General features: G+C 39.9%; 1 long non-coding RNA gene across 1 annotated transcript in view; it reads right to left on the bottom strand.

Annotated features, from left to right (window-relative positions):
* Positions 1 to 213: 213 nt before the first annotated feature.
* Positions 214 to 27326, bottom strand: part of LOC132405188 (uncharacterized) — a 40011-nt gene continuing 12898 nt past the window's right edge. The window contains exons 2-3 of the long non-coding RNA XR_009515784.1: positions 991 to 1069; positions 214 to 353 (exon numbers count right to left, since the gene is read on the bottom strand). This is a non-coding gene — a long non-coding RNA (uncharacterized LOC132405188). The remainder of the gene's footprint in view (positions 354 to 990; positions 1070 to 27326) is intronic.

The following is a 27326-nucleotide window of genomic DNA, read 5'->3' as shown; positions in this document are numbered from 1 at the left end:
CTTGCCCAGGCCCCTGTGTTCCTGCCTGGGAGGCTGGGCCCTGCCCAGGAGTTATGTGGCCTGCCCAGGGGGCTATCCTCCCAACATTCTTTGTCCCATAGACCCATCATTTAGCCTAGCCAGGATCCTGCCTTTGCTATGAACTCTCTGAACCCCAGGATCACTATTGCATGAGATGGTCTCCCCATCTTGTTCTATCCTTTAGTTGTTCCTTTCCTGCCCCTAGTACTTCAGTGCCTGCGTCCTGCATTTGGGTCCAGTCTCCACGTCCCCTTGTGACATGTGGAGCCTCTTATCTATGAAAAGATGTGCTGGCATTGGAAAGGGTCCAGAGGAGGTTCATGAAGATGATTCTGGGAACATAAAGATTAACAAATGAGGAACATCTGATAGCTTTTTCCACTTCTGTTCATTCATGTAAATATCTTACCAGCCAATCATGTGACAGCAACTCAATGCATAAAAGCACACAGACATGTTTAAGAGGTTCAGTTGTTGTTCAAACCAAATATCAGAATGGGGAAGAAATGTGACTTAAGTGACTTTGACAGGGGAATGATTGTTGGTGCCAGATAGGGTGGTTTGATTATCTCAGAAACTGCTAATCTTCTGTGATTTTCATGGACAATGGTCTCTAGAATTTACAGAGAATGGTGCACAAAACAAAAAAAAATCCAGTGAGTGGCAGTATTGTGTGCAAAAATGCCTTGTTAATGAGAGAGTTTAATGGTCAGATTGGATCAAGCTGATAGGAAGGTGACAGTAACTCAAATAACCACGTGTTACAACAGTAGTGTGCAGAAGAGCATCTCTGAATTCACAACATGTCGAACCTTGAAGTGGATGTGCTACAGCAGCAGAAGACCATGAACATACACTCAGTGACCACTTTCTCAGTTACAGGATGTAATTTTCCAATGTGATGTCCTTATCTTTCTGAGCTCTGTTGAGTAGGGGCCCAGAGACAAATGACATTCCCCATATACTAACCTTTTCTTGCCTGGGGTCATCCTTGTGCATCTTCTTTAGAACTTCTTCAGGACTGGCACATGCATTTTAGATACAGGGCCTGTCAATATAACCAAAATTTTATGTCGTTCACCAGAGACCACAGAAGAACCTATCCACAAAGATGAAATGCAGTGTATGGAGTGAATTTCTTTTTTTTCGTGAAATTTGCTATCAAAATTTTTCTGCAGGGGATTTGTCACCTCAACCAGGCTTAGCGGCTAATCACATTGAAGAATTCTCACAGGCATCAAACAAGGAAGTAAAAATCTATTTCCATGGATTTCCATGGTCCCCACTTTAATCTAGTAATATAACATCTATTGATATGTACTTAAAGTAATTAATAGCTTTTAATAACATGCTAAATTGTAATCATAGCTTTGGTAAACTGATTTTGTAATTATCTGCTGAGAAATTTGATTGTATAACATGTTTATTACAATACTAACTCACTGCACAGAGTGAAATGAACTACTGATTATCCGTGATCTGGTTTGCTTCATCAGGACCTTTGACTGGGCACTTCCCAGCTGGAGTGATTTTCATGGCAGACTCATAATAAATAGCATCGCTTGTTGTGTAATGCTCATTTTGAAACAAACTCTACCAATTTTATGCTTGGTTACTTGAAGCCTAAGTGGATTTTAATGTTGTGCTAATTTATAATCACTGTTGAATAAACTATCCAAAACTATAAATTTTATATATCCAGATTATAATCTGTGTAAGTGAATATTTCAAAATATTAAGAATTTTAAAATAGAAATGTTTTATAATTTTTATATAATATTTTAGTTTATGTTATAATTGAGGGCTTATTGCCATTTTTTTGTTTTATTATGTTTAAAATGATAATTCAATGCAGTTTGCTGCTAGGGTGTGTGTGATTTTTTAAAAAAAAAATTTTACTGTGATTGGCTACCCAACCAGCTTATTAAGGAATAAGTATATTTGGAGACCTTTAAGAAAGAGTGAAGTTCCTTTCAGTGTTTGATATACTGTAAGTGGTGGTGTTTTCCTGTAGATTGAACATTACGAGACATTAGAAGACATAAGCAACTGCAGTTGCTGGAAGCTGGAGCAAAAAACAAGTTGCTGGAGGAGCTCAGCAGGTCAGGCAGCATCTGTGTAAGGAGTAGTCAATCAATATTTCATGTTGAGAACTCTCATCTGGACTTAAAGGTAAAGGGGAGATAGGATGAAGATGTGAGAGTAGAGATGGGACAAGTAAGCTATAACATACTCTAGGAAAAGAAATTTACACATTTTGAATTCAAAGCCACAGATCTTTTAACAATAATTATATATTTTAAGGACTCTTCATCTCATTTTCTAGATGTTTATTACTAGATTTATTGAGGATGCCTAGGAAAAAAATCTTGGAGTTGCATATGGTGACATATATGTACTTTGATAATACATTAACTTTGATCTTTGAACTTTTATCTTTAAATGCATGATATTTCTCATTTTTGAAGCATCAGAAGATAAATCGCTTGATATCATTGACTCTGTTGAATGTTCCTCTGGAAATCACAACTGTGTAGATGACAGAAGAACAGAATATCACTGATGTACTCTAGATTATTGCTTTATACATAGAGTTAGAGATGTGAGAACCCCAAAACATGACTTTAGACTCAGAGTAGCGGCAGAGAGTTCTCTTTTGCACTATCCTGGAATAATAATATTTGATTCTGTCTGTCAAGTATTTGTCACATGTTGTACAATAAAACAAACAAATTACATGCAGCAGCACAATTAAACCTGGAGGAAATCAACAGGTCAGGCAGCATCTATGGAGAGAAAAGGGTGGTTGATATTAAAGGTCAAGATCCTTCATCAGGACCAAATTCAGACATGATTCCTGTTCGCCTGTGTTATGCTTTCATCAGGTGCAATTCCATTCTATCTTACAGCTGTCAGGATGTCACGATGGAAAGAAGAGCCTCGTCATTGTTTTCCAGGAAGTCGTTTGCTCCCAATAGTTAATATGGAAATTTGCTGACCTAAATCTCCATTTGCAGTGAAAAGATTGTGGTAAACCCAACACTAACCTGGAGCATAAGACCATAAGACATAGACGCAGAATTAAGCCAGTCAACCCATCAATCCTGCTCTGCCATTCCATCATGGCTGATTTATTATTGCTGTCAACTCTATTCTCCTGCCTTTGCCCCATAACCTTTGACACCCTTACTTATCAAGAATCTATCAACCTGGGCTTTAACAAATCCAATGGCTTGGCCTCCAGAGCCACCTATGGCAATGAATTCTACAGATTCACCACTCTCTGGCCAATGAAATTCTTTATCTCTGTTCTAAAGGCTCGTCCCTCTGTTTTGTGGCTGTACCCTCTGCTCATATGTTTCCCCACTATCGGAAACCTCTGCATATTCACTCATCTGTACTGAAAGACCTGAAAAGGGTAGATGTGGAGAAGATGTTCCTGTTAGTAAAAGACTCAAAGATCCATGGGTACAGACTCAGAACAAAGGAACATTAGATTAGAGCTGAGGTGATGAGGAATTTCTTCAAGCAGTGGATGGAGAATCTGTTGCAACAGTGGGACATGGAGACCAAGTAACTGGGTGCATTTAAGGCAAAGGATGATATGCGCAGGTAGAGAGAAAAAAATAATCAGCTATGATTGAATGGTGGAGCAGCTTGGTGGACTGAATGGCCTAATCTTGCTCCTACATTTTAGGACTTTATGTGCCAGTATTAAAAAAATGAATGGACCCTGTTAGGACTTGTTTATGAAGCACGAGCTCGCGGAGTGGATTGGAGGCACCTCTTTGTGGATTTATGTCCAGTTTTAAAAAGCAAACATGGACTGTCGAGCCTTCTCCGCGGAGAGGGAGATTGTTTAGGTTTATAGTAACTTAGCAAAGGCCAATAAAGAGAAGTGAGGTTTGTACGGAATGGCCATTGTTGCAGCAGCCATTGTGTGAGTGTACAGTGTTAGGGTGACATGACTTGGGCTCAACAGGCCTGTGAAAGAACAGGTACAGGCTAGAGCTTAAGTTTGAGAAGTTAGAGGTATAGCAAGTGTTGGTGGGAAGATGGTTCAGGCTGGAGAATGCTCCTTCTGTGAGATGCGGAATTCCAGACTACCTAACAATCTCCCGAATGACTACACCTGCAAGAAGTGCTCCCAAATTCAGCTGCTGTCCAACAATATTAAGGAAGGTTTAAAACTAAGTTGGCGGGGGGATGGGACCGGAGTGATAGGGTTGTAATGACCTTCCAAGAATCACTAGATTTTGGAATGGTTCCAAAAGACCAGAAAGTGCAAATGTCACCCCACTCTTTAAGAAGGGAGAGAGGCAGAAGAAAGGAAATTATAGGCCAGTTAGTCTGAACTTAGTCATTGGGAAGATGTTGGAGTTCATTATTAAGGATGAGAATTTGGGGTTCCTGGAAGCACATGATAAAGTAGGCCAGAGTCAGCCTGGTTTCCTTAAGGAGAAATCTTTCCCGGAAAATCTGTTCAAATTCTTTGAAGAAATAACAGGCAGATTAGACAAAGGGGAGTCAATGGATATTATTTACATGGATTTTCAAATGGCCTTTGACAAGTTTCCACACATGAGGTTGCTTAAGATGATAAGAGCCCACGGTATTACAGAAAAGATACTAACATGGATAGAAAATTGGCTGACTGGCAGAAGTCAGAATAAAGGAAGCCTATTCTGATTGGTTGCTGGTGACTAGTGCTGTTCTGCAGGTGAATGTATTGAGCACGCTTCTTTTCACATTACACTGTATTTGACCAATTGAATGATGGAATTGGTGTCTTTATAGTCAAGTTTGCAGATGAAACAAAGATGGGTGGAGGGGCAGGTACTATTGAGGAAGTAGGGAGTCCACAGAATGACTTGGACAGATTGGGAGAATGGGCAAAGAAGTTGCAGATGAAGTATAATGTCGGGAAGTATATTGTCATGCACTTTGGTAGAAGGAAAAAAGACACAGATAATTTGCTAAATGGGGAGAAAGTTCAAAAATGAGAGGTGCAAAGGGACTTGTGCAGAGTTTCCCAAAGGCTAACTTGCAGGGTGAGTTGGTGGTAAGGAAAGCAAATGCAATGTTAGCATTCATTTTCAGAGGACTAGAATATAAAAGCAAGGATGTAATGCAGAGGTTTCATAAGGTACTGGTCAGACCACACTTGGAGGATTGAGAGAAGTTTTGTGCCCCTTATCTATGAAAAGATGTGCTTGCATTGGACAGAGTCTAGAGGAGGCGCATGAGAATGATTCTGGGAATGGAAGTGTTAACATATGAGGAGTGTTTAATGGCTCTGTGCCTGTACTCGCCAGAGTTTAGAAGAATGAGAGGAGATCCCATTAAAACCTATTAAATATTGAAAGGCCTAGGTAGAGCAGATGTGGAGAGGATGTTTCCTGTAGTGGGTGAGTCTGGTGCCAGATGGCACAGCCTCAGAATAGAGAGACATCCATCAGTTGGGAACTGATTTCTTCAGTCAGAGGGTGGTGAATCTGTGAAATTCATTGCCATGGATGGATGTAGAGGCCAATTTATTGAGTACATTTAGCAGAGGTGGAGAGGCTTTTGGTTAGTCAGGGTGTCAAAGGTTACAGGAGAAAGCAGGAGAACAGGGTTGTAAGGGATGATAAATCAGCCATGATGTAATGGCAGAGCAGACTTGATTGGCTGACTGGCTCTCTGCTCCCTATGTCTTATATTTATAGTTTTATGAATTTATTATTTTATTTGATTGCCGTTCGTATAGCACTAGGAAGAAAGCAAGGAAATTTGCAATGGTGATGCTAAAGGTAAACTATTATAATTATTGGAAAGCACCTTAAAGACTGTGGTTGTTTTCTTTGGCAGATAAAGGGATAATTGAAGTACCTTATGAGAGCTCTGGATGTGGTTGAAAGAATCAGACTATTTATCTTAAGTCAAGGGATGTAGTTTAAGTTAAATGTTAAAAGTATTAGAAGCAAAATAAGAAGCAACTATTTTATTCAGTAAGTCGAGAATATTTATAATGATGGAGGAGGCTGAAACCCACCCTACATTTTAAAAGTACCTTGAAGAGGGTCATGGACCAAGAGCTGGACAGTGGGATTAACCTAAGGTCAGTTTTTAGCCAGCAAAATCATAAAGGCCCTCAATAACCTTTTTCTGTGCAACAAGTATCTGATTCCATGAAAGAAAACTGGAATGAATTGTACTAGAGCACTCAAAGATATATACAAAAGTATTGCAGAGCATTTGCTATAGACAAAAGACACAGTTGCCACAATTAGAATCTATAATTTAGAATGGTTCTTTAATTTATGTGAGTCTCTCCCAAGTTATCTGAATGCGTTATCTAGCAAGTTTTATCCCAGCAAGTAATAATGTGGAGTAGCAATGGGGCTGTTCAATCTCAGAATCACTTCAGTTTGAAGTAGCTTCTGTAATCCTCTTGGCATCTGTTGTTGTAGAACTGTTGTTGTTTACAAAGACTTTGTAGCTTTATTGACAATGAATATGAGCCAAGAATTTTCCATTTAAAATTACAATTAACGTTTATGAGTTTAAAATTTCACTTTATTTTTAATTTGAGATTTTCCAGAAGTCAGACAAATGTCTCTATTTGCATTCCTGGATACATTACCCCTTGCCAAATGCTTTCTGGATTATCTTCATAAATACCTTGAAGAGACTGCCCCTTATCCAAAGTAATAAAGGTTTACTTGAAATGATACACACTGTTCAATAAATTAACTCTATATATAGTTTTTTTTTACCAAATATATACCAAATTGCTTGGAATTAAATTACCTTACCTGGTGTCTCAGGGCTGGGTGTGTCTGCATCTGTGCCAACTCCTACCCTTGGCACTCCTTTTCTGCCAACTGTCCCACACACCTCCCACGTTGCTCCACCCATCCTTAAAAGTCCAACATCCTTTGATCCTGTCAGATTTACAAACTCACTCTCCACTTCACATTGGCAAATACAGTTACTGTGCAAAAGTCTTATGCACCAGTGCCATTTATATGTGCCTATGATTTTTGCACAGTACTATAGGCATAAATTGCTGAGTATCAGTAAATTTAGTCCAGAAACAGGTTTGCAGAGTATTTGTGTTTTTTTTTCATTTGATGATCATGCTGTTGAGTCAACCTTTGGATTGCTGGATTTGGACTTCAGATCTGGAGCTAATACCAAAGGGCATAATATTAAGATGACTGGAGGAAAGTATAAGGGGATGTCAGAGGTATGTTCTTTACACAAAGAGAGGTGAGTACATGGAATGCCCTGCCGGGGTGGTAGTAGTGGCACAATAGGGACATTTCAGAAACTCTTAGATAGGTACATGGATGATAGAAAAATGGAGGCGTATGTAGGAGGAAAGGATTAGAATGATCTTAGAGCAAGTTAAAAGGTCAGCACAACATTGTGGACTGAGAGGTCTGTACTGTGCTGCAATGTGCTTTACAAGTGAGTGTAAGCATTGGCACGGACTAGAAGAGCCGAGGTGGCCTGTTTCCGTGCTGTAATTGTTACATGGTTATAAGTCCTGGGTCTGTTATATATGCTTGGATTTGATGCTTCATGATCTAAAGGTTGCATTGACTTGAAGTCAGATGCAACAATGACTAAATGGTTCACAATCTAGAATTGGTTCATCTTTGGTGGAGATCATTTGATCTACTTGAACACTGAATTCCATCATCAATTGCAATCAAATATCCTTTGGTTTTGCAAATCTCTTGTCAATCCTACCTTCCAGTGATATAAGCTAAGCTTGTTAGGAGAGCTAAGAATACAAACTAAACTTGTACCAATATTTTCTCTAATTCGCTTCTGATGGAACATTTTGATTTACCAGCTCCTTTTTAAATTGGCTTCTCTTTATCAAGAGCTCTGTGATCATGGTTATATACTGATTTTTTTCTGTACTTCAGCAAAAGTGGTCAAGTGATGCTCCATATGGAAGTATAATTATTCTGCAACCGCTTTATATGGAGAGCTTTATTTATAATTCTGACTGACATCTTGGCTATTCCATTTGGACTTGGATGTTGTGAAGAGGTAAAAGTAGATCTGATACTACTCTGGAAAAACAAACTATGGTGCATCATATGACTATAGTGGTATCCCATGCCAGTGCACTACTCCAGCACAGGTGCCTTGGGGCCCAATCTACCAGGTTCAGTACAAATTATTACCCTTCAACCATCAGGTCCCTGAACCAGCAAAGATAACTTCACTCACCTCAACACCGAACAACCTATGGACTCGCTTTCAAAGATTCTACAACTCATGTTCTCAGTATTATTTATTTACTATTTGTTTCTCATTATTATTTATTTGTTTTTATTTTATTTGCACAGTTTGTCTTTATCACATTGGCAGTTCGTCAGCCTTTGTGTGTAGTTTTTCATTGATTCAATTGTATTTCATTCATTTTCTGTGAATGCCTGCAAGAAAATGAATCTCAGGACAATATACAGTGATGTATATAGTATCTACTTTGAACTTTGAACCTGTCTGAAGGAGCTAGGAAACAAGCAAGCGACACTAGCCAAAAAAGTGGAAACAAAACCCACCTCACAACGTATAACATTGTCATGAATTACATTAAGACTCGACATATAAATTCAGAATGACAGAGGTTAGAAACATAGAAACATAGAAAACCTACAGCACCATACAAGCCCTTTGGCCCACAATGCTGTGTTGAACATGTACTTACTTTAGAAATTACCTAGGGTTACCCATAACCCTTTATTTTTCTAATCTCCATGTACCTATCCAAGAGTCTTTTAAAAGACCCTAGCGTATCCACCTCCACCACCATCACCAGCAGCCTATTCCACATACTCACCATTCTCTGCATAAAAAAATTACCCCTGACATCTCCTCTGTACCTACTTCCAAGCACCTTAAAACTGTGCCCTCTCGTGTTAACCATTTCAGCCCTGGGGAAAAGGTTTATTTTCAAGGCAGCACACTATTGATATGGAGAGAAATAAACAGTCAACATTTTACATCGAGATTCTTTCACAGGACTGGAAAACAAGGGGGATGATGCCAGAGTAAGGTGGGGGAAGGGAAGGAGTATAAGCTAGAAAGTGATAGGTGAGGTCAGGTGAGTGCGGAGGGCAGATGAAGGAAAAAGTTGGAAAAGGTAAAGAGGTGGACAAGAAGGAATCTGATAGGACAAGAGAGTGAACAATGGGAGAAAGGGAAGGAGGAGCGGCACCTGGGGGAGGTGGTGGGTAGGTGAGAAGAAGAGGTAAGTGAGGGGCCAGAGCTGGGAACTGCAGAAGAGGAAGGGGGAGAGGAAAAATACAAGAAATTGTAGAAATCGATGTTCATGCCATCAGGTTGGAAGCTACCAAAACAGAATATGAGGTGTTGCTCCTCCAATCTAAGGGTGGCCTCATCATGATAGATGATGATGCCATGGACTGACATGTTGGAATGGCCTCCTTTCTGCCACAATGAGGCCACTCTTAGGATGAAAGAGCATAGTTGGCCACTGGGAAATCTTGCTTGTTGTGGTTGGAACAAGGAAGCTCAACCAAGTGTTTCCCACAGTCTATGTCAGGTCTCACAAGTGTGGAGCAGGATGCATCAGGAGCACTCGATGCAGTAGCTGACACCAACAGATTTACAGATAAAGGGTTGCCTCACCTGGAAGGATTGTTTGGTGCCCAGAATGGAGGTGAGGGTGGAAGTAAAAGGGCAGGTGTAGCATTTCTGTTGCTTGCAGGGTTATGTGCCAGGAGGGACACTAGTTGGAAGGGATGAATGGACAAGGGAATCATGGAAGGATCAATTCCTGTGGAAAATGGAGGAGGGTGGGTGGGGGTTGGTGGAGGTAAAAATGTGTTTGGTGGTAGGGTCCTGTTGAAGATGGTGGAAGTGACAGAGAATGAAATGCTGGATGTGGAGGCTCAGGGGGTGGTAGATGAGGAGAAGAGGAACTCCATCCCTGTTAAGACTGCAAGAAGATCAGGTGAGCACAGATATCCAGGAAATGGGGGAAATGGGGGAGATGTGGGTGTGGGTGCAGGCTCGAAGGGCCGAATAATCTACTTCTGCACCTATTGTCTATTGACATCTGATGTCCTGGAAAGGAAAGCCTCAGCCTGAGTATTAATGTGGCAGAAACAAAGGAACTGAGAAAAGGGAATGGCATTTTTTACAAGTTGGGTAGAAGTATAGTCAAGATTTAGCTGTGGAAATTGGAAGGTTTATAAAAAGATGTCAGGAGACAGTTTGTCTCCAGAATTGGAGACTGGGAGTTCAAGAAAAGGGAGAGAAGTGTCAGAAATAGATCTAAAGAATTTAAGGGCTGGGTGGGAGTTAGAGACAAAGTTGATGAAATTAACGAGCTCTGCATTGGTGTATGAAGCAGAAAATGTTGGGGAGCACTACTAGGGAAGGCTTGGAACATGAACTGTTCCACATACCTAATGAAGGAGCGGGCATGGCTGGAATCCATTAAGAGACCATGGCTAAATCTTGAGTTTGGAGAAAGTGGGTGGAGGCAAAAGAAAAATTGTTGAGGCTGAGGACCAGTTCTGCCTGACAGAGGAGGGAAACTGGTTGGATCCATAGTCAAGAAAGAAGCAGAGAGCTTTAAGGCCTTCTTAATGGAGAATAGAAATGTGTAGTCTGAACATCCAGGGTGAAAATGAGGCAATCAGGGCAAGGAAATTGAACTTTTTTGAGGAAACTAAGAGCATTTGAAGGGTCCTGGATGTGGACAGGAAGTGACTGAACCAAGGACGATAAAATGAAGTCAAGGTATGCGGCCAAGAGTTCAATAGGGCAGGAGCAGGCAGAAACAATGGGCCTTTCTGGACTGTCAAGTTTGTGGATCTTGGGTAGGAGGTTGAAATGAGCAGTGTGTGGTAAAGGTGCTGTGAGGTCAGTGGCAGTGGGTAAGAGATTTCTAGAGGTTTGTGATAGTTCAGGAGAAAATATCCTGATGGTACTGAGTGGGGTCCTTTTCAAGAAATAAATATGTGGAAGTGTCTAAGAGTTGCTGCCTGGCTTCTACAAGGTAGAGGTCAGTCCACCAGACTGCAACAGTACCGCCTTTCGAGTGCGGATTTGATGGTGAGGTTGGGATTGGTCAGAAAAGCTAAGATAAGGGAATACAAACCAATCCTCATAGAGGAATCAGAAGTGAAGAGAGTGAGCAATTTCAAGTTCCTGGGTGTCAATATCCCTAAGGGCCTAACCTGGTCCCAACATATAAGGAAGGCAAGACAGCAGCTACAGTAAATTTCATTGGGAGTTTGAGGAGATTTGGTTTGTCAATTATAACACTCAAAAACTTCTACAGATGTACCATGGAGAGAATTCTGACAGGCTGCATCACGGTCTGGCAACTGCACTGGATTGAAGTAACCAACAGAAATTAGTCAGATCTATCATGGGCATTAACCTCCATAGTATCCAAGACATCTTCAAGGAGTAGTGCCTCAGAAAGCGGTGTCCATCATTAAGGACCCTCACCACTCAGGATGTGCCCTCTTCTCATTGTTACCATCAGGAAGGAGGTACAGAAGCTTGAAGATACACACTCAATGATTCAGATACAGCTTCTTCCCCTCTCCCATCTGATTTCTAAATGGACATTGAACCAATGAACACCTCAATACTTTTTTTTCCATTCTGCTTTTGCACCACTTAATTGAACTACCAATGCATACTTATAGTCATTCAGTTATATTTCTATATTTGTTGCATTGTACTGCTGCTGCAAAGTTAACAAATTTCACAAAATATGTTGGTGATATTAAACCTGATTCTGAGAGAGTGGGGGGTGGTGTAAGTTTCAAAGAGGAGAGAGGAGTGCTGAAGTTGAGCCGGTTGATGTCTCACCAGCAGTTAGAGGTGAAAATATCCAGAACTGGCAGAAAACCAGAGCGGAGTGCCCGAGAGGAAGAGGAGAGTTGGAGACAGGAGAAAGGGTCATCAGTGTGATGTGGGGAATTGCTGCCCCAGCACCTGCAGAATCCCTTGTGTTCACCCTATTGACATGCTGAAAGAGTCTCGATTTGCTGCAAACTGAAAGCCTGCAAAACTGTTACATTTTTAAGCAGTAAGTATTATATGTCTCTGCTGTTGATCAATTCTAATTTTACAAGTCAAGTCATTGTAATGCAATATAGCTGAGTGATGCATGTTTGGTCACATGTATTTCACTCTCCCCTTAATTTGCTCGTAACGATGATCTGCAATACAATGAAGTTCGCCATAGTGAGAAACTGATGCAGCACCACAAGCTATAAGTTCTATTGAAAGCCATGACATTTGGCATTCCTGAGTGTGAATGAAGTACATGCAGATAAAGTCTAAGATTGCACCGTGCTGAAGTAAAAGAATATCTAGATCTTTGCTCTGATTTTTCTTCCTACAGCATCCAACATACAAGTAACCCCAAATCACACAGAGGGTATTGAATTTACTCCGAAATCCTGTTGCTTTGTAATTGAACAAGAAAACTGAGCCGTCAATTTCATAATCAGATCAATGACCTGAAAGTGGCATTGGGAAACCGTCAGCTCCCTCCAATGTGAATCCCAGTTACATGATCATTGGTGATCTTCCTGCATGTGCACGACAGTGAAGGATGAGCCTATTGATTTTATGTTCTTTCTATCACTGTAATGCTATCCCACTATAATGTCAAAAGAAGGGAGATAGAATTTGTTGTTACGAAAAGTGTCGGTGAATATGATAGATGTTATAAAGCTGGTCACCTATTCTTTTCTTCTGTTACCATACCTACTGAACGACAAGAAAAAGCACATTGTCTGTTCTTAATCTTACAATTTTTTTTAAAAAAAGCTTCTTTCCCTTTAACACTACCTTCTTTGTTCTGCCATAATGCTTAACATATATTCAGTGGCCTCTTTATTAGGTACACCTGTATACCTGCTCATTAATGCAAACATCTAATCAGCCAACCATGTGGAAACAACTCAATGCATAAAAGCATGCAGACTAACATTTGCTATTCAGACCAGACATCAGACTGGGGAAGGAATGTGATCTAAGTGAATTTGACCGTGAAATGAATGTTGGTGCCAGGCTTGGTGGTTTGAATAACTCAGAAAATGGCGATCTGGGATTTTCATGCACAACAGTCCCCAGAGTTTTACAGAGAATGGTGCAGAAACCAAATAACATGAAGCGAGCGGCAGTTCTGCAGGTGAAATTGCCTTGTTGTTGAGAGAGATCAGAGGAGAATGGCCAGACTGGTTCAAGCTGAGAGGAAGGCGACAGTAGCTCAAATAACCATGTGTTACAACAATGGTGTGTAGAAGAGCATCTCTGATGCACAACATGTCAAACTTTGAAGTGGGTGAGCTACAGCAGCAGAAGATCACTAAAACACAGCATGTACGGTCAATGGCCACTTCATTAGGTATGTTCTGTGCCTGATAAAGCAGCCACTGAGCATATATGCGGTAGCAAACTATTTGAAGAAGGCCAGTAGAACATTGAACACGGAGCATAGAGCAACACAGAACCTTCAACCCATGATACCTGTGCTGAACATAATGCCTATAATTACTCAAAGGTCATTTTGAAATGACCCACCAATAGTCATTTGCATTTGGGGAAGAAGAGCAGTGCTATGTTTCATTTTAGTGGTCTGAAAGCAGATATACTGATTAGTTCAGATTCTGACAAAGAATAACCTTCCCCCAAGCAGTTAATCTGATTGACTGTTCTAGTTAGCACCCCGCACTCCTCTATCTATTACACCTGTCACTGTGCTGTGCTGTGCTGTAAATGCTTTAAACCACTTTTTTTAATGTTGTTTACATTGTACATACATGCGGGCATTTATGTAATTATGCACATTATAAGCCAGATCCATTCTTTAACCTCTAACTTTATTTTTATATTAATTCTTATCCTTAATAATTGTTGAATGTTTTTTTTTGTTGTATGCCATGACCAGACCTCCACAGCAAATTATGTAAATGTATATAACGAATAAAGTTGATCCTTGATCCGTAGATGCACTGTTCAAGTACACTGTTTGTAACGAGCACTCAGGTGCAGAGAATAGAACTGAATGTCATTAAGTTTGGTTCAGTTTAAGGTTTGCTATAAAATCAAACTCAGCACCAAATTGGCACACATTCAGCTGTTTGAATCTGTACCTGAGCTTTTGTTCCCCAATTGACTTTTGTACTCTTGCAACGCAGTCAACAAATCCTACAGTTCCCTTTTTCCCACTCAGGTTCTGGCACACATATCTAAGTTCCAAGTAACTACGAGGGGTGATTGACTTTTTTGTGGCCTAAGGTAGAAGGAGTCAATTTTAGAAAACCTAGCACATTTATTTTTCAACATAGTCCCCTCCTATATTTATACACTTAGTCCAGCAGTTGTGGAGCATACAGATCTTGGACCTCTAGAAAGTGTCCACAGCAGGGGTGATTGATAAGCTTGAGGCCTATGGTAGAAGGAGATGAGTTATACAGCTCTCGTTACATGCACATGCAGGTCAACTCTTTGAGTGATTATGCAGAAAATTTGAAGTTAATAACTCATCTCCTTCTACCTTAGGCCACAAACTTATCAATCACCCTAATGAGTTATTAACTGATGAATTATTAACTTCAAGCTTTCTGTATAATCACTCAAAGGGCTGAACTACATGTGCATGTAACGAGAGCTGTATAACTCATCTCCTTCTACCCGAGGTCACGAACTTATCAATCACCCCTGCTGTGGCCACTTCCTGGAGGTCCAAGATCCGTATGCTCCACAACCGCTGGACTAAGTGTTTAACTGTAGGAGGGAACTATGTTGAAAAATAAATGTGCTAGGTTTTCTAACTCCTTCTACCTTAGGTCACAAACTTATCCATCACCCTTCATATATTATCAAAGAATATATCTGTCACAACTACCCTGAAATTCATCTTCTTGCAGGAATTCACAGTAGAACAAAGAAATAAAATCAATGAAAAACTACACACAGAAGTTCAAGATTCAAGATTGCTTAAAGGAAAATTAAATAATTGTTACTCTGGATCCAATACAGCACATAAATGATAAAGAACACAATAATAAAAAGCACAATAAATATAATGCTTAAGATAGCTTATGCACAGAGATTGATTGTATTTCCATAAAGTGACGCTAGACACAAGAGCATCGGTACATAAGGTGACTGACAGGGAATGATAAAGCAGTATGGATGGTTAAGTTAGTGGGCAATGGTGCTCATCCGCTTACTGCTCGGGCAAAGTAACTGCCTTTGAGGCTGGTTGTCCAGTAGTGGATGTTACATAGACTCCTCCCTGATGGTAGTGGAACAAAGAGTCTATGGGTAGGGTGGATGGCATCCTTCATGATGTTACTGGCTGTTTTCTGGCACCTTTATGTGCCAAGGTTCTTCATGGTGGATAAGCTGTTGCCGGTGATGTGTTGGGTAGTTTTGACTACCTGTTGAAGAGTCTTCCTGTCTGCCGCAGTGCAGTTTCTGTACCATGTAGTGACTCATCTTCTTAGACTGACAAACATCAATGCGCAAAAGATGACAAGCTGTGCAAATATTAAAAAAACATAAACAATACTAGTAATAAGATAATCAATAATACTGAGAATATGAGTTGTAGAGTCCTTGAAAATGAGTTCAGAGATTAGGGAATCGGTTCGGTGTTGAGGTGAGTGAAGTTATCCAGGCTGAGATCCTGTCAGATCTCTAGTTCCATTTGTTTTGCAGCCGATTATTATCCAGGTTATTGTATGATAAAAGAAGTTTTACCAGATGAGATCTAAAGCTCAATATCATCAAGTCCTGGGCAAAGTGTCAAAATTCCAATTTCTGCCACCTTACTGATGTATGAAGAGCCTGGCACTAAAGTTGCATGCAATTATTTGAGACCAAATTAAGTCTTTTCTGCTGTACAATTAATCAGACTATGAATTTTATAACATTCCGAATTATCTGGGAGCATGTTAATCTTGCATGCCTACAGCACACTGAAACGGCTATCTTTTTATGGCCTGATTAACACGGCTGCTTCACTGTCACAAATTATATTTACACCAGCTCGGTGCTCTCCTATTTATACAATCAAAGACGCGTGGTCCCATATGGCTTCAATAATTTGTCTCACTCATGAAGTATAACATTTTTCTCCACATTCTCTGCAAAACTCTTCCATCAGTGTGTTCATTACTAACAATGAGTTATCTAAAATAATTATGGAAATGCTAAGAATACTCAGTATCTACATAAAAAAAAACAACCTTTCAGCAAAGTTCTCACTTAATTAACATAGAAAACTTGTCACTGTTAAACTGAAAACACCTTCTTCAACTCAACAGAAGATGTGCATTAAAATTCCAATTATTCTGGCAAATGTAATTCTAAGATTGAATAAATGATCTCTTTCTTCAGTGTCAATATGGTCTTTGACACACTAACTGTCCCACAATTCATGTTGGTGGTGATTTACCAATAACACATGTAGATGCTTCACTCTGGTGAGAAATATCACAACCTAGTCTTGCCAGTGATGCCTACACTGATGAAGTTTAAATCTTCTCTTCGACGGGAGTTCAGTGAAACCCTCTCTCACTGCTCCCCATCTATAATTCCTTCGGCCCTTCAACTTTTCTTCTCCTATCATTACGCATTTCCCCCTCCCCCCACTACTTCCAAATCTCTTACTATCTTTCCTTTCGGTTAGTCCTGATGAAGGGTCTTGGCCCGAAACATCGACAGCGCTTCTCCCTATAGATGCTGCCTGGCCTGCTATGTTCCACCGGCATTTTGTGTGTGCTGTTGTTTGAATTTCCAGCATCTGCAGATTTCCTCGTGTTTGTTCTTGAGTAGTGGTGCTAAGTGAGTGATAATGAACTGACATCCAACAATAGTAAGTTCAAGTTTGTTGTCATCTGACTATACATAGATACAACCAAATGAAGCAATGTTCGTCTGGAGCTTGTTGCAGCCACAAAACATATTTCACACATAGCACATAAAACAAAATATTGCTACAAATAAGTTAATAAAATATAATTCAAAGTGTGTTTAGTGCGCAGCACAGGGAAACAGTATGATGTAAAGATTAAACAGTAAGCAGGTCACTGTCCTGGTGACAAGACCATGGTGGTGGCACTATAAACATCAGACATACTGCAGATGCTGGAAATCCAAAGCAAAGCACACTAAATTTTGAAGGAACTCAGCAGGTCAGGCAGCATCTATGAAAGTGAATTAACTGTTGACATTTCAGGCTGGTCCCTTCATCAAGAATGTAAAGAAAGGGAAAAGAAGCCAAAATTAAAAGATTGTGGGAGGGGAAGGAGGACAAGCTAGATGGAGATAGCTGAAGCCATGTGATTGGGAAGGTAAAAGGCTAAAGAAGGAATCTGATAGGAGAGGAGAGTGGACCATGGGAGAAAGAGAAGGAGGAACACCAGAACGAAATGATAGGCTGGCAAGGAGAAGAGTTAAGAGAGAATGGGGGACTGAAAGAAGAGGGAAATGGGAGGGGAAAACAAAAAAAGAGAAAAAAAAGTACAAGAAGGAGAAATCTATGTTCATGCCTTTAGGTTGGAGATTCCTAAATAGAATGTGAGGTGTTGCTCCTCTAAGCTGAGAGTGGCTCCATTATGGCAGAAGAGGAGAGCGTAGACTGACATGTCAGAACAGGAATGGGGATAGGAATTAAAATGGCTGGCCACTGGGAAATTCCACTTTTGGTGGATGGAACAGAAGTGCTCAACAGAACAGTCCGGCAATTTTGTCAGATCTCACCAATGTAGAGAAGGCCACATCAGGAGTATCAAGTATAATAGATCACACCATAAGACCATGACACATAGGAGCAGAATTAGACTATTTGGCCCTTCAAGTCTGAACCACCATTTCATCATGGCTGAACCATTTTACCCCTCAGCCCCAATCTCCTGCCTTCTCCCTGTATTCCTTCGTCCTGACCAGTCAAGAATCTATCAATTCTGCCTTAAATATACAAACAGATGTCCTCCAAAGCTGCCTGTGGCAATGAATTCCACTGATTTACCACTCTCTAGCTAAAGAAATTCCTCCTCATCTTTATTCTAAAAGGACACCCTTCTACTCTGGTCTTAGACCATATAACAATTACAGCACTGTAACAGGCCATCTCGGCCCTTCTAGTCCGTGCCGAACACTTACTTTCAACTAGTCCCACTGACCCGCACTCAGCCCATAACCCTCCATTCCCTTCCTGTCCATATACCTATCCAATTTTACTTTAAATAACAATACCGAACCTGCCTTTACCACTTCTACTGGAAGCTCATTTCACACAGCTACTACTCTCTGAGTAAAGAATTTCCCCCTCATGTTACCCTTAAACTTTTGCCCCCTAACTCTCAACTTATGTCCTCTTGTTTGAATCTCCCCTACTCTCAATGGAAAAAGACTCTCCCACCACAGGAAATATCACCTCCAAGTCTACTCTATCAATGCCTTTCACCATTCGATAGGCTTCAATTAGGTCACCCCTCATTCTTCTGAATTCCAGTGAATACAATCCCAGAGCCATCAATCACTCTTCATATGACAAGCTGTTCGAACCTGGAATCATTTTCATAAACCTCATTTGACCCTTCTGTGGTTTCAGCACATCCTTTTTAAGATAAGATACCCAAAATACCTCACCAGTGCTTTATAAAATGTCAATATTAAATCCATGCATTTATTTTCTAGTCCTCTTGAAATAAATGCTAACATCGTATTTTCTTTCCTCACCATAGAGTCAAACTGTAAATTAATCTTTAGGGAATCCTGTACATGCATTTCCAAGTCCCTTTGTGTCTCAGTTTTTTTGTATTTTCTCTCCATTTATAAAACAGTCAACCCTTTCATTTCTTCTATCAAAGTGCATGATCATACACTTCCTAACACTTCTTTGCCCATTTCCTAATCTGTCTAGAACTTCCACCATACTGTATGGTCTTCCACAGTGAAAGCTAATGCAAAATGCTTATTCAATTCATCTGCTATTTCCTTGCCACCCATTACTACCTCTCCAGTATCATTTAAGCATTCCAATATCCACTCTCGCGTCTCTTTTACCTTTTAGGTATCTGAAGAAACTTTTTGTATCTTCATTAATATTACTGGCTAGCTTACTTTCATATTCATCTTTATCTTCTTAATGACTTTTTTGTTGCCTTTGTTGCCTGTTAGTTTTTAAAAGCATCACAATCCTCTAACTTCCCACTAATATTTGCTCTATTTTATGCCCTCTCTTTAGTTTTTATATTGATTTTGACTTCTCTTTTTAGCCATGGTTGTGTCATCTTTCCTTTCAAATATTTCTTCCTCCTTGGGATGTATATATCCTGCGCCTTCCAAATTGCTTGCAGAAATTCCAGCCATTGCTGATCTGTCATCATCCCCACCAGTGTTCTTTACCAATCTATACTGGCCAACTCCCCTCTCATGCCTCTGTAATCCTCTTTACTCCACTGTAATACTGGTCCAACTGACTAGCTTCTCCTTCTCAAAATTCATGGTGAAATCGATCATATTATGATCAGTTCTCCTAAGGGTTCTTTTGCCTTACACTTTCTAATCGATTTCAGATTGTTGCACAACACCCAATCCAGAATAACTGATCCTCTAGTGGGCTCAATGACGAGATGGTCTAAGAAAGCCATTTCATAGGCATTCACAAAATTTCCCCTCTTGGAATCCAGCAGCAACCTGATTTTCCCAATCTACCTGCATATTGAAATCCCCCATGACTATTGTAACATTGTCCTTTTTGCATGCATTTTCAACCTCCCATTGTAATTTGTAGACCACATCCTTACTACTGTTTGGAGGTCTGTATATAACTCCCTTCTGGGTCTTTTTACATTTGCAGTTCCTTAGCTCTATCCACAATGACTCAACACTTTCTGGCCCTATGTCACCTCTTCCTAATGATTTGATTTCACTTTTACAAACAAAGCAATGCCATGCCTTCTTGCCTGTCCTTTTGATACAATGTGTGCCCATGGACATGAATCTCCCTGCTATAAACTTCTTTCAGCCATGACCCCAACAGGTTTGCAGGTGAAGTATTACCTCACCTGGAAGGGCTGTTTGGGGCCCTGAATGGAGGTGAAAGAGATGTAGTACTTCGCTCACTTGCAGCGATATATGCCAAGAGGGTGATTATTGAGGAGGGACAAATGGATGCATTCAGTAGTCTCGCCGCCTGAGGAAAGGAGCTCTTTGTAGTCCTAGTCCTGATGCTTCTGTAACTTCTTCCTGTTGGTAGTGGACCAAAGAATGTGTGGGATGTGTGGTAAGGATCCTCAACATGGCTTCCATCTCTTTGCATACAAACCTCCTGGTAAATGTCATAAATAGTGTGGGGGAGAGGGGAGAGTGACCCCATTGAGCCTCTTGGTAGGCCGATGCCTTGCAGCCTCCATACCACACAATGATGCACCCAGACATTCTAGATGGCAGAGGGTGAAAGATTCTTGATTAGTTAGGGCATGAAGGTATACTTGGAGAAGGCAGGAGATCGGGGCTGGGAGGGAAATGGATCAGCAGATGAAATGGTGGAGCAGACTCAATGGGTCAAAGAGCCTAACTCTGCTCCTATATTTTATGTTCTAGGTCATACTGTCTTATGATGGTGCTCCTGTAGGAAGTTGTTTGAATGGGGTGGGGAGCCTTGCTTGCCTCAATCTCCTCTGAAAGTATAGATGCTACTGTGCCTTTTTTGACTAATGAGGAGGAGTTGTGTGTCCAGGTTAGATCATCCATTATGTGCACACCAAGAAACTTTGTGTGCTTCACTCTCTCCATGCAGAGTCATTGATGTGCACTGGAGAGCAACATAATGAAACAGTGAGAGTTTATAAGAGTTACACATTGGCATGGATCTCTTAACCTCTCTCTGCAGTCGATGGGGCTTCAGCTTGCATGTGGAATCATAGATTTGGGGCATAAGTTTATCCTCTATATCTTCTAGTGATCATAACAGAAATATTTGCTTGTGGGCACTGGGCAAAGTGAAAGCATGATCAATCCTTTGACTCATGATGTCTGCAAATTCATTCCTCCTTCCCCAGGTTCTGAAAATATTTTCTTCTCAACTACATTTCTAGTTTTCTTTTTCTTCCCTCTGATCTTTTTGTCTGAAGTCAGTGCTGCCAGGTTTTGAGTCTTCTACATTTTATTAAGCCAAAAGAAAAAAAATCATTCTCTATGCTGAACCTATTAAACCTATTCATCGGCATATGCAGTCAGAACCTCTTTAGCCACACCATGCAACTGGTAAAAATAAATCGGCTATGACTAAATGGCAAAACAGATTCTAAGGACCAAATGATCTGGTGTGGCTTTTATGGTCTCTTGGTCTTTTGGTAAAGTTCAAAATGGGCTTGGGTATGGATGTCCCCATGGTCAAAATACCCTAGCAGTATGGATGTGCTGGCTCACAAACGTGAATGGTATTTGGCAAGGCTTGGAGATGATTGGTAGCAGGGATGCATTATCAGATCCTTCATACAGACAAAAGAAATTAAATGGAGGAATGGACACAGGTAATGACTTATAATGTGCTTTCCTTAAAATTAGAATTAATAAATCAGTTTAGGATCAAAACTCTGAATCCGTACGTGAACATTAATTTGGATTCAAAGTATATTTGATACTTCAATCAGATTTGAAGTTTCACCAACGATGCTGCTGCATTAATTTGCTGGATCCATAAAAGATTTACCATAAAGTTTACAGTCTGTTTTTTGTGGGATTTTACAAGCTTTAATTAGCTTGAGTTCAGGTTTTGCTTAGCAATTAAACATTAAACCGCTTGACAGATCTGGAAGACTGATGTTCTTCGGCATTTTGAGTTCCATGGATAAATTTGCAGTTTAAATTAATATGCCTTCAGTAACATTTTAAAAATGATCTAATAATTTATATCCAACTAAAATCTCTTGAGGATACATCAGCTGTACATTTCAGTTACATGGTAGATCTGAGAAGAAAGGCAGTAAGACGCTGTATCATTAGCTCTTTGTGATATTTTGATTTAATTTTATTAAGAAGAAAGCATATGAATTCCACTGATCAATCATATATATTCAGAAAGGCTAAAATTAATTCATTAGATATCTATATATTGCTTATTTAGATTTTAGATTTTAATATCAGTTTATTTGTTGTTCAATACTTTCATATGGGAGATATAGTTTACCTCAATATAGAAAACAATTATGTTTCAAAAATGAAGAGAAATTCTTCCAATTTTGTCTACCATTTCAGTATATTAGCATGTGGCATGGCTTTTGATTCATTTTGTTGAAAACCCTACACTGGCTTTATTTTTGAAGTTTGACATTACAAACAGAGAACTAAGGGAATGAAAGGCTCTTATTCATCTTAGAGAGTCATGGAGCACTGTGGCACAGAACAGACCCTTTGGCTCATCTCATCCATACTGATCTGTTATCTCAGTGCTTTTCATGGCTCTTTCCTGATTTGACACCAAATTCATAATATTGAAGTTCGTTCACTGAAGTAGGATACGAAGACCATTTGGGGAGATAAAATCTGTATGTTCTTGTGAAATTTGTGGTAACACACCGATCATCAGCCTGTGGACTCATGGAGAGTGGTTGGATAAATGGGGGATATTCATGAACTTGCTCTTGACTCTCCGCTCTACTGATGACTTTCCACTGATTCATTATGTCAGGTGTAGCATGATCGCAGTTATTTGAACCTCAAAGTAAATGTGAAGTGAATGCATGATGAACTTCCAGTCAAAATGGCGCCAATGATTCCTCAGGCGACACCTTCCCGATTGTCAATTATTTCACTATTTCAATGTGTTCCACTTATTCTTTTTATCTTAATTGAGTTTTCTAAACAGTTGGAACCAGTGACTTACAGTTGGAGTTCAACTGAGTGATCTCGCGCTCTACTGTCCCCAAGAAAATTCCAGGAGAGGACATTGAGCACAAGCTGTCCTCAAGGAAAAAGCTAGGGGCAGGGTATGGGGCCATGATCAACTCCATTTCTTGCCAATCGAAGCATTGAGGAAGATTAAACATTGCGGTGAATGCAGAGGAGGCCAGATCGAAGGTCACTCTCCACAGAGGCCATGGGTCCTTGGCCTCTCTCCATGGAAGGACTGACTTCAAGCAGTTGCTCTCCTCAATGCTGACAGATGATGTTTTCCAAATTTTGAGGTTTATGTGATTAATGGCATGGACTGTAGTTTATATTGGTCTCCCTCAGTTTACCGTGTTTTTTTTTTCTTGTATCCAATTAGCAGATTGGGGTTTGGGGTTAGGGGTTTTGAGGTCCTTGTGGATGATAGGTTAGTTTTATGTGAGGGTGGTGTTCGGGATTTGGGGTCTGAGGTTCCTGCTGGTGTTTTTTTGTGAGGGGGGAGTTGGGCATTGATGCTCTAGCTGTTATTTTCCTGGTGGGTGATCACTTGTTTTTTACAAGGAATGGATTTGGAGGTTTTGAGTTTGCAAGTTTTTCTTTCTTTGTGTGTTCTTTCAACAACCTCCATGGTTTTTCTATATTTCGTGGCTATCTGGAGAAGGTGAACCTTTGAACCTTAATATATATATACACATATATAATTTTTACTTAATTTTAGAGCTTATTGTTTACTTCTGGGGTTTCAGTAAATATCCTGATGTCCTGATGAAAGGTTGTAGCCCACAATGTCAGCTCTTTATTGCTCTCCGTGGATGCTGCATGACCTGCTGAGTTCCTTCAGTGTTTTGTGTGTTTTATTCTGGATTTACAGCATCTGCAGTATCTCTGCAGTATCTGTTTTGTTTAAGTAATGTTATTTTTAATATTCAAAATTAGTTTGTAGGCCTTTGTCAACAATGAGTTCTCAAATAGTCATCACAGCAGTCGAGGACTTGGACATTAAGATTTTATGGTTGAGGCCTAGTCATGCTGATTGCCACCTGCATTGGAGTGAATTGAATTTACTTTATTTCTTACATCCTTCATATACACGAGAAGTAAAAATCTTTGCGCTATGTCTCTGTCTAAGTGAGCACTGTGCAATTTATAGTGGTTTATAATAAATAGTATGTACAACAGGACAGTCACTATAACATAGAAAAGTTGTATCAGCATGAATTAATCAGTCTGATGGCCTGGTGGAGGAAGTTATCCCAGAACCTGTTGGTCCTGGCTTTTATGCAGTGGTACCATTTTCTGGATGGTAGCAGCTGGAACAGTATGTGGTTGTGGTGACTCAGATTCCCAATAATCTTTCAGGCCCTTTTTGCACAACTTTCTTTGTAAATGTCCTGAATCATGGGAAGTTCACATCTACAGATGCACTGGGCTGTCTGCACCACTCTCCTTAGAGTCCTGCGATTGAGGGAAGTCCTGAAGATGGGCTTTCAAGAAAAACAGATCTTTGAGTCCATAGTAAATCTCACGATGAGGAGAGATTGAGTCTTCTGGGACTGTACTCGTTGGAATTCAGAAGAACGAGAGGAGATCTTATAGAAACATATAAAATTATGAAAGGGATAGATAAGATAGAGGCAGGAAAGTTGTTTCCACTGGTAGGTGAGACAAGAACTAGGGGACATAGACTCAAGAATCAGGGGAGTAAATTTAGAACGGAGATGAGGAAGAACTGCTTTTTCCAGAGAGTGGTGAATCTGTGGAACCCTCTGCCCAATGAAGCAGTGAAGGCTACCTCAATAAAAATATTTAAGGTTGGATAGATTTTTGTATAGTAGGGGAGTTAAGGGTTATGGGGAAAAGGCAGGTAAGTGGACATGTCTCCATGTCCAGTTCAGCCATAATCTTATTGACTAGCGGAGCATATTCAATGGGCCAGATGGCCTGCTCCTGCTCCTATTTCTATGTAATAGCATAATATGAGGTGTGGGGTGGAGTTTGGGGGGGGGGGGGGGGAGACCACAATGGCAATATATCTATAAGATTAGTTACAGTTCTGACATTTGGGTGCCAATCACTCGATGTGGCAGGAATCTGGTTCCCCTCTATTCAGAGATGCTCATAACTTCTTTCTCTGTCTGTTCACTCTAAACAATTGCAACTCATCCATTGGTTTGTCTTGAAACTCCATTACAGAAAGACAACTTCCTAGCAAGGAGCAAATAATTTACTCAGTGCCAAACCTATTACGAGGAAATATAAGGATATGCATGATAAGCCATTAATCTCCAGAAATTTGCACTGCTGATATTCAAAGGCATGTTAATGTGACATTACCTTAACTGTTACAGTGAAGGTGCTGGACCAGTTAAAATAAACAGATTAATGGCTGCAATAACATAATGGAATAAATGAGGCAAGGTTTTGTTTGGTAATCCCCTGACTAATAACTTCTTAAAGATCAAAAATGCACAACTCAATTAACAAAAATTAAAATCTCGGCAGAACATTAAGAATGAATGGAAACCTTATTAAACCACAACAATGCTCTGTTTCTCTGTAATAAACTGCTGTACAATTTATTTGTATAATTTACTTATGTTCCTTCTGTGATTTATGGTGTAAATCCAATCACTAGAAACCATAATTTAATAATTCATTTAAACCTTCTATTATCCTTACTTCTACTGGCTCCTTCCCCCATTGAGAAGCATTTAACAAATTTACAAACAGATGTGCACCCTTGATCCTTCAGCAAGCACAATGTTTCATTTCAAAAGTTGCAGTTCAAGCTGAAAAATTTGTTGCACGTTGTGCTTGATGGAAGTCCACAGCTTATGCTGATGGAGACAAAGGAATATACAGAGAGCAGTTGCACGAATCTCAATTCGAAGTCCAGAGACTGAATCCCTTCTTGGCTTTTGGCTGACTTAACCACCCTCAATTTATTTTCTTTCAATAGAGAATGAGTCAACAGGGAAAAGAAGATGATATGGAAGATGATTCTGGCAGAAGAGGGCAAAAAGATTAAAGGACAGCCTTCAGGAGGGCAATAACAGAACAGTTGCAGAGGAAGGAATAAAATGTAATGCTTGCAATGCAGTCACTGTTTCACAGAAAAGGATGATGTTGACTGAAATATATAAGGAGATCTAATTATCTGGCAACAAGACAAATAGTATCTGAAGAAGCACAGTTTTAATAAGAGGACAGAATTAATATTTCTTTATAAATCATGCTTCAAGGAGAAGTGTGGGTGATATTTCACATCAAGATTCAATCAAAGGTTCTAAAAATGCTATTTTCAATGTTCAGAAGTCTGAAATAGAATTGCTGCAGTACAAAATTTAGTGCAATGGGCCAGATTTGTTCTCATTGGCAGCTGTTCTTTCCCATTACTCTTGGGCATGGATTCTCTATGGAACTTTCTTCAGAACAGCATGATTTACAGAGTCATTTACCCTCAGCAGGGATTCTGGCACCAATGTGGTGCAGGAAAAGAAAACCCATGCCCCCTTAGCCAATCTGAATGAAGAATTGCAATTGAAGAATCAAGAGTCTGACCAAGGAATTATAAACTGGAATATTTAATTTGATCTCAAATCAGATTCAGAAAGCAGCATAAAAGGAGTTGAAGGTGGACTGGGGGAGAGAAGATGATAAGAGACAAAAAGATGGTTAAAAAACTGTTATAGTCATTATACAGTGTCTGAAACAATAATTAAATTCTGAAGGAATTTAAACTTGTAAAATATAATGTTCAGTGCCAGAGATGCTGTAAGGCATTAGAATTAGGACTCATTGTACCATTCAAAATGTATTTATACTTGAATAGGCAGGAAATTTCTGTTTAGAGAATATTTAGAGCAACTTCACTGAGTCTGTCAATGAAAGAATATTATTAAACAACTGTGTATAGCTGAACATGCAGTCTTCAGAAGTCCCTCTCCAAATTACAGATAGATTATAGTCACGTCTGTTACATAAAACATAGAACATAGGACACTACTGCACAGCAAAAGCCCTTCAGTCCACAATGCTGTCGTGACTTCTTAACCTATACTAAGTTAAATCTAACCCTTCCCTCCCACATAGCCCTCCATTTTTCTATTAATCATGTGCCTATTTACCCACTAATTCCAAAGTTAAATCCCATCCGTTCCAGATGGATTTCATATAATTCAACAAAAGCAAAACATTTATTTCTTTCCTTAAACCACGGCATAATCAAGCTAAATAGCTTGACTTGTTTTGAATAAAGACATTGCAATGTCTAGCCAGCACAGTAGTGTAAGCGGTTAACATAACACTATAAAAACAGAGTCAGGAACACAGGTTCAATTTCCACTGCTCTCTGTGAGGAGTTTGTACATTCTCCCTGTGACTGTGTG

This window comes from Hypanus sabinus, chromosome 15 (assembly GCF_030144855.1).
Source record: "Hypanus sabinus isolate sHypSab1 chromosome 15, sHypSab1.hap1, whole genome shotgun sequence".
Classification (NCBI taxonomy): domain Eukaryota; kingdom Metazoa; phylum Chordata; class Chondrichthyes; order Myliobatiformes; family Dasyatidae; genus Hypanus; species Hypanus sabinus.
Note: the sequence above shows the minus strand (reverse complement) of the source record. Positions and strands in the feature narration are given on the sequence as shown.